Source organism: Rhinopithecus roxellana, chromosome 2 (genome assembly GCF_007565055.1).
Source record: "Rhinopithecus roxellana isolate Shanxi Qingling chromosome 2, ASM756505v1, whole genome shotgun sequence".
Taxonomy (NCBI): Eukaryota; Metazoa; Chordata; class Mammalia; order Primates; family Cercopithecidae; genus Rhinopithecus; species Rhinopithecus roxellana.
The window spans coordinates 181476296-181483020 of NC_044550.1; positions in this window are offsets into that span (position 1 = coordinate 181476296).

The following is a 6725-nucleotide window of genomic DNA, read 5'->3' on the forward strand; positions in this document are numbered from 1 at the left end:
ATGAGTTTATGTGATGATATTTGCACCTTCTGAAGTTGTTGGGAATGCTTCTACCTACCCGGAGAAAGTACGACAAAGGACTAGAAGATAGCGGGGCCATTTATCATGTGGCGTATGAGTGAAGTCTACTTGCCAACCTTCCTCAGATATCTGGCCCTGGGCTTGGTGGGTAGGAAAAGGCAGAGGCTGGAGGGAAACCTGGGGTTACACTGAGTGGTAGATAGAGCAGGACTGGATAATTTCTTGAACGTGGCTGGAATGGTGAGGACAAGTGAGAATAGGGTGGAGAAGTTGCAAGAGAGGTTGGTAACCAACATGGAAAGTATTGTGGAGGCTGTGGAGATGAGGAAGGCTTTGAGAGTGAGGAAGAACGAAGCACCCTTCCTTGACATAACAAGGTCCTTGCTTTTGAAGGTTTTGGGCTCAGAAGTTTTCTTTTTCTTCTGAGGAGTAAAGAGGAGAGAACAAGGACAGGGATAGCAACCAGCCTTTGCAAGGTTGTAGGGCTACTTGTTTGTCTACCTGATCTACTAGGGCATTTCCATCCAATTTAGGATTGTCTGGGGTTTGATGGCCCCTGCGAGGAACGATGGCAACTTTCTGGGGGAGCCTGGCAGCTTGAAGGAGCTTGTTGATGAGAGAGCCACTTATGACAGGAGTATTGTTTACAGTTAGGAAACCTCGTTATTTCTAGATGGATGATCGTGAGTGCACTACGTGGAATGTATAACGAGAATTTGAATATATTGATCTGTTTTCCAGATGTTAGAGTGAGAACTCAAGTGAGGGCAATGAGTTCAGCTTTTTGGGAGATGGTGCCTAGGAGGAGCGGATTGGCTTCAATAGTGTTGAGGGGGGTGGTGACACTATAGCATAGCCAGCATGTCGGTGTCCTTGATGTAGAAAGGAGCTGCCATCTACAGACTAAGTGAAGGAGGCATCTGGAAGGGATTGGTCTGTTAGGTTTGGAAAAGGTATAAGAAAGGTTTGAGGCCGGGTGCGGTGGCTCAAGCCTGTAATCCCAGCACTTTGGGAGGCCGAGACGGGCGGATCACGAGGTCAGGAGATCAAGACCATCCTGGCGAACACGGTGAAACCCCGTCTCTACTAAAAAATACAAAAACTAGCCGGGCGAGGTGGCGGGCGCCTGTAGTCCCAGCTACTTGGGAGGCTGAGGCGGGAGAATGGCGTAAACCCGGGAGGCGGAGCTTGCAGTGAGCTGAGATCCGGCCACTGCACTCCAGCCTGGGCGACAGAGCGAGACTCCGCCTCAAAAAAAAAAAAAAAAAAAAAAAAAGAAAGGTTTGAAGAGTATTCACACAGAAGAGTGTGAATAAGAGTTTTGGGTGGTTGTAACCTCAGGTAAGAGCATGGCTGGGTTTAGATGGGAGCTGGTTAGCATGGTGATGTGGGGAGTTTCTATGAATAGAGCATACAGTTGGAGGAGCTGTGGGGCAAAGAAAAGACTTAGTACACTGCAGTGAGCTAACATGTCTTTGATGTTATGGGTTGAATAAACTGTTAGGTTGGCATGAAGAGATAGTTTTAGGCTTTTAACAGAGAGGACAGCAGCTGCCACCAATGCTCAGAGGCAGGCAGGACATCCAATAACTGTGGCTTCAAGCTGTTTAGGGAGGTAGGCAACAACCTTGGGGGGTGGGTCCCAGAGACTAGGTTAGAACACCTAGTGCAACTCCATGCCATTCATCAGTATAGAGGGAGAAAGATTTAGTGAGGTCTGGGAGAGTGAGGATGGGGGCTGAGATAAGAGCCTTTTGGAGTAGATGGAAAGGTTGGATAATAGGCTGTGCAGGTTTTAAAGGCTCATGGAGAGGGCTTTTAGCAGCTTGGTAAAACGGTTTGGCAAGTAGATCAAAGGAGGAAACCCAGAGCCTAAAATATTTTACTAATCCTGGAAAAGAGATAATTTCTTGATTAGTTTGTGGAGGTGGGAGGGACTGGAGGAGGGATATGTGGTCTCTTGTGTGACCTTGGGTTCAGGGGGTAAGAGCTAGGCCTAGATAGGTGACTGGGGGGGTGCATATTTGTGCTTTCTTAGGGGAGTCCTGATACCTCCGTTCTGCCAAGAAGATTAAAAGAGAGATAGTATGTATGGGTGTTGCAGTTTCTTTGAGAGGGGCTACACAGGAGCAGATTATTAACATATTAAAGGAGAGAGGACGATTTTAGGGATAAAGTACCGAAGTCACTAGCAAGGGCTTGTCCAAAAAGGTGGGGGCTGTCTCTAAAACCTTGAGATAGTACACACCAGGTGCGCTGACATGAAAGGTGGCTGTCGGGGCTTTCCCACGTAAAGGAAAAGAAGTTCTGGGAATCAGGGTGTAAAGGAATTGCGAAAAGGCATCCTTTAGGTTTAGAACAGAAAAATGAGTGGTATTGGAGGGAATTGTGGAAAGTAAAGTATATGGGTTAGGAACTACTGGGCATACTGGGAGTAGAGTTTGGTTAATGAGACTGAGGTCCTGGACTAAGTGATAAGTTCCATCTGGCTTTTAATGGGTAGAACTGGTGTGTTAAAAGGAGAGTTTGTTGGGCTGCATAGGTGACTGGTGAGGAGGAGAGAAATGATATGCTTTAGGCCTGTGAGAGCTGCTTGGGGGATGGGATACTGCTTCTGTGATAGGAACTGAGTGGACTTCTTAAGGGTGCTGTGGATGGGAGTGTGGTGTTCTGTGACTGAGGGTGTAGAAGTATCTCAAAAAGTGGGGTTAACTACAGATGGGGGATAAGGAAAAGTTGGATGTTTTAGGGTGGGAAGTCAGAGGAGTAGAAAAAAGTTAGAAGACTTGGAGGGGTCTGGGTTGATGTGTTGGGTACTATGGGGAATGTGGAAGTGGAGAGCAGTGTGGAGTTTTGAAAAGATGTCTCTGCCTAGGAGCATAGTTGGGCATGAGGGCAAGACTAAGAAAGAGTGACTGAAGAAAAAGCTGTGCAAAGAGCAGAAAAGTGGAGGGGGTCTTGCAGTTTGGAGACTTGTCCATTGATTCCCACAACAGAGACTTGGGAGGACTGGCTGGGTCCTGAAAATTTAATTAAAACAGAATAAGTTGCCCCGATATTAATTTTCAAAAAACATACTGGCCTACCTGACACCATCAGGGTTACCCTTGGCTCAGATGAAGCAATGGTAGTTGCTGGGGCGTCTGTTCCAGGTCACCCTCCGTCTTCAGCAGCAAGGACGATGAGATCCGAGAAGGAGGTTTTGGCCGGCTGGGGCAGGCAAGGGGGTGGTCCTTGCTGGGACCCCTCACAGTCTGACTTCCAGTGGGGTCCTCTGCAGAGGGGGTACGGCCTGGTGGGCTTACCTGGGTTTGGGCATTGCCTGGACCAGTGGCCTTCATTGCCGCACTAGGTGGAGGTGGATTGCTAGGAGGACTCTGTGTGGAGCTGCAGCCCCGTGGGCCTACAGGGCCCCTGATGGTAGAGGCAAGCATTTGAAACTGTCCTTTTTTTTTTTTTCTTTTACTTTCCTCATCACAACTATTAAAGACTTTGAAGGCTAAATTAAGAAGGTTTCATTGTGGGGTTTGAGAGCTGTAGTCAAGCTTCTGAAGCTTGTGCCAAATGTCAGGGGTAGATTGGTTGAGGAAGCGAAGGTTTAAAATAGTGGTTCCTTCTGGGCTGGCTGGGTCTAGGTTGGTATATTTTCTCATGGCTTCAGTCAAACAGGAGAGAAAAAGGGTTGGGTTTTAGTCAGCACCTTCGGTGATTTCTGAAAATTTTTCCATAGTCTACCACTTTATGGGAACCCTTTTTGAGTCCTGCAAGGAGACACACAATCATGTGGTTTTGATGGCAGTGTCCAGAGGACCTGTCTTGACAATCCTGTTGGGATTCCTGGTTCGGGACTGCCCCTGTGCCAGTAGGCTGGGCAGGAGCTTGGTGATGAATTGTATTAGCATGCACCTGAGCTAGGGTCCAAATATGGACCCGGTCTTCTGGGGTGAGGGTGGAAGAGAGAATAAGTAGAGGTTATACCAGGTTAGTTCATAAGACTGTATAAGGTACTGAAACTCCCTAATATAAGAGGTAGGGTCTTCTGAAAACGAACTGAGTCTTTTGTTAATTTGAGAGAGATCAGTGAGGAAGAAGGGAACATGAATTCTAACAATACCTTCAATTCCTGCTACTTCCTGAAGGGGGCATTCTAGCACCAGCGCTGAAGTACGGGTGGTGCATGGGCCAAAGATGGTGCATATGCTGGTGTGGGCAGGAGAGAAGGAAGAAGCCAGAAGGGGTTCCTGCTGAGGGTTTGAAGGGAAAGGGGGGGTTGAGTTGATAGGTAGTGGAGGACAGATAGGGATGTAAGGTGACTTGATGGGTTTACGGGCTTCAGGAGAGGGCAGTGAGGAAGGAGAACGAGTACAAGCAATGCTAGAGTTGTCCTGAGGAGAGCACGGTGTAGGAAAAGAAGTGGTTAATTTTAGAGGTGATGCCGGCTGGGAAGATGATGGCTGAGAAGACAATGAGGAAGCTTGGGGAGTTAATGAAGATGGTTGAGATGGAGGGGTAGGGGCTGGGAGGGGTGGACAGCAGTCAGCTGGATCCAATGAGGGAAAGAGGTAGGGTCAGGAGGAGAAAGGTGATGAGGGAGATGAGAATAGAGAAGGAATTGAACAGGTAAGCAAGAATTGCGGAGGTCAGTTCGTGATCTGAGTACAAAAAGTCCTGGACTCAAGGAATTTCTCCCCATTTTTCCAGTGGCTGGCAATAACTGCTTAAGTCAGTTAAAATTGTAAAGTAGAATGATCTATTTGTGGGCCATTTGGACTCGTTATCTAATCTAATTCATAGTCTGACCAGGCTTTATTGTATAAAAAAGATAAGGCACTTAGGGCGGATGTCTTGCCTGAGGTGTAAGGTTTGCAGAATTTTTATGAGGCAGCCTGGAAGGCTGTTTTTTGGAATGGAGGACCAGGAGTTTTCCATATCAAAGAGTAGGCTCAGGAGAACAGGGAAAAAGGAGACCGTCCTGGACAGCTGGAAGGAGACGATAAAAGGAGCTATCATCACCGCTGCCTTTTTGGTTCCTGGAAAGGGATCAAATGGCTTAGTGGCATCCCCCCTAAGACCAGATGATCAGTGAGTGCCTGGCACATGCTGGAAGCTTGTTGGGTCAATGCTGCATTTTTGGACCAGAGAAACCAAGAGAGGCCATGCAGATTTTCCCCTGTTAACTGGGCTCCCAGGGAAACTTACCAGTAGGCGAGATCAGTGACCAATGTGCATGCACAGAGAGGCAACTGGAGGCTGAGGAGCTTCCTTTGTCTGGTTGCTGTGGCCTGCTCTCTGGGGAGAATGGGTAGGTCTGCGAGCAACACAGACCTGAGCTCCTCCAGGGTTTTCCCACCAGATGTAAGGTTCTTGAATCGGTTTGAACCCCCAGAGTGCGCCAACAGACAACATGAGGCTGTGTGGAGCAATATGCAGCTTTAATGAGTGCCTGGGTGCAGGTGGGCTCAGGGCTAAAGTGGCATCAGTCCCAAGTGAGGATGGGACAGGGGTTTTACAGTCCTCTGTAAACAGTAAGTGTCCCACTCTGATGTGACTGCTATGTAGTACCTGGACAGCCTCTTTCTTGATCTTCAGGGGTACATGTCTTCCAGCCAGGGTAAGTGTCTTCTGGCCGGCTCTCTTCCTGCTTCTATCTTGCTGACACACGCTGCTGATGCAAGTGGTCTTGTGTCTTGGGTCTGGGCCTGAGAAGGGAGGAGTTACTCATCCTTTCAGGCTTTCGGGCCCTCAGGAGAATCTTTGAACCCCCTGCTCCGCTAGTCACCCTCATGATGGATTCCTGTGGCGCCAGGGAGGAATGAGCCACTTGGGTATCCAGAGAACTCCCAGTGGCTTTCTGCTACTTCCTCTACCCCTGTATTTTGCTTGGCTTGGTTCTCTAACTTGACTCAGCTCCAGGTAAAGTCAGGAACTTCTCCCACAAACAGACCTTCAGCTTCTCCAGTGGGGATGTGTATTCGGGAGAGGGGGCTATCCCTTTGCCACTTCCATTGTTGGGGCACTCACAGTATTTGGTATATCTCCCAGGTCCTGCAGGAGCAGTACACTTACTGCAGAGGGTCTGTGGGTCCTCTCAGAATTGCTGGTCTGTTCTTGCAGTTGATCTGCAGCAAGCCTCCACATGCTGCTCTGTCTAGAGCTGAAATTTCATCCCATCTGCCATGATCGCTGGAAAATCCTCATTTATTTTTTGAAAGGTAGAGAAAATGCTAATCTATAGAGATAGAAATGAGATTAGTGGTTGCCTAGGGTAGGATGGATGCAAAATTTCAGAGCGGGGGGTTAAAGGCTATTGTATATAATTTTTTGGAGGTAATACTGATTGTTGTAGTGGATGTAAAATTCTGTGAATATACTAGGAAACATTGAACTCTACACACTAATTGGTGAATCATATGGTATATGAATTATATGTCAACAAAGTTTTAGAAGACATTCCTTGCACCATGATATTAAAAATGCTGTTTGTGTTGCATAATTACTTCATCTCTCTGTGTCCAGGGCACTGAAGTTGCAGGAGCCTCTCATTTGCCACTGTTCTTAACAGCATTATAAAATAATTGCATAAGAGAGATTACTTACATATTACATATGCTAGGTCATAAAAGTGATTGTTTGACTAGAGTAGTTGTAAACACAAAAGAACACCTAACACACTAAAATAAATATGAGGTCATTTATCTTTTGTT